At 38.7% G+C, this 1,403-nt stretch overlaps 1 pseudogene; it reads right to left on the bottom strand.

The window, feature by feature from the left end:
- Nucleotides 1-251: 251 nt before the first annotated feature.
- Nucleotides 252-1,189, bottom strand: LOC105745240 (olfactory receptor 52K2-like; annotated as a pseudogene).
- Nucleotides 1,190-1,403: the final 214 nt, after the last annotated feature.

The raw sequence follows: 1,403 nt of genomic DNA, 5'->3' as shown, positions 1-1,403 counted from the left end.
AATAGTAGGTTGAGAAAGATGAATGCTAATATCTAAATTTTTCTCAAATTTTTTTCTAATTCTTATGTATCTTCTGCACTTGCAACTGCTTACAGGAGTCAGTGTGTTGTGCTTTGCTAGACTATTTGAATCTGAAATTTAACTGAAAAGTTTTCCACTCTAAGGTAATGCTGACTTATTTTAAATTTCATGTCCTTTAATAAAACCCTTATCTTTGTTTATGAACTGAGGAAACACAAATTCCACCAAACTTAAACATATTTGATTGTTAAGAATTTAAAGAATCCCTCCCTGATCCTCCTGGATTTAACACCATAAATAATGGGATTCATCATGGGTGGAATAAGAAGATATATATTGACCACAAAAATGTGGATATGTGGAGCAATGTGTTGGCCAAACCTGTGAGTGAAAAAGGAAAAAAAGGCTGGTGTATAAAACACCAAGAAGACCCGCCCATGGGAGACACAGGTACTTAGGGTCTTAAGCCGGGCAGCCTTGGATGGGACATTGAAGAAAGTGAGAAGGATAAGGACATAGGAGCAGATAATCAATATGAAGTCCAGGCCCCCTGTCAGGAAGGCCACAATTAGGCTGTAGGCTTTATGGATCTTGGTCTCAGCACAAGCCAATCTTATCAGGGCCATGAATTCACAGTAGGTATGGGAGATAACATTAGTTCTGCAGTTGGAAAGCCATCTCAGTAAGAAGGGGTGTGGACTGCACAGTACAGTGCCTCTGAAGAAAATGGTCAAACCCAAAACTAAAATCACTGTGGGTGTCAAGATAAAGAAATGCCTTAATGGGTGGCAGATAGCTACATTGCAGTCAAAAGCCAAGGCCAAGATAAATCCAGATTCCAAAGTAGACAGAGAATGAATGAGGTACATTTGAGTGAGACAAGCTTCGAAGTCAATCTTTCTGTCATTGAACCAGAAGAAGCTGAGTATCTTGGGAAGTATAGAAGTGAACATCAAATCAGCCAAAGAGAGCATGCATAAAAAATGGTACAAAGGTTCATGTAGTTTAGGGTCTGTCTTGATCATTAATAAAAGGCCAACATTTCTCATCAGCAACAGCAGTAGACAAGGCTGAAAGGGATGGATATCCAGATGTGGGGAGCCTCCAACCCTGGAATGCCAAGTAACAGGATGGTGGCAGTTTGCAAACTGATCCAGTTGGAATCCATCATGCAAACAACAGATATTCCATAACTCTGTCCTAATTAAAAATCACATAACTTATAAATATGTAAATCCCAAAGGTTCATCATTATTATGGGTCAGAATAAATGCTCTCATTCCAATAACATACCACCAGCTATTGAATGATTGTTCTCTTTGGTATCCTCTTTCAGTGTATCAAACAGATGGATGGCACTTTTTCAGATAAAGAAAGTTAAT

This window comes from Dasypus novemcinctus, chromosome 10 (assembly GCF_030445035.2).
Source record: "Dasypus novemcinctus isolate mDasNov1 chromosome 10, mDasNov1.1.hap2, whole genome shotgun sequence".
In the NCBI taxonomy this organism is placed as follows: domain Eukaryota; kingdom Metazoa; phylum Chordata; class Mammalia; order Cingulata; family Dasypodidae; genus Dasypus; species Dasypus novemcinctus.
The sequence above is the reverse complement of the archived record's forward strand: the minus strand, read 5'-3'. Positions and strand labels throughout refer to the sequence as shown.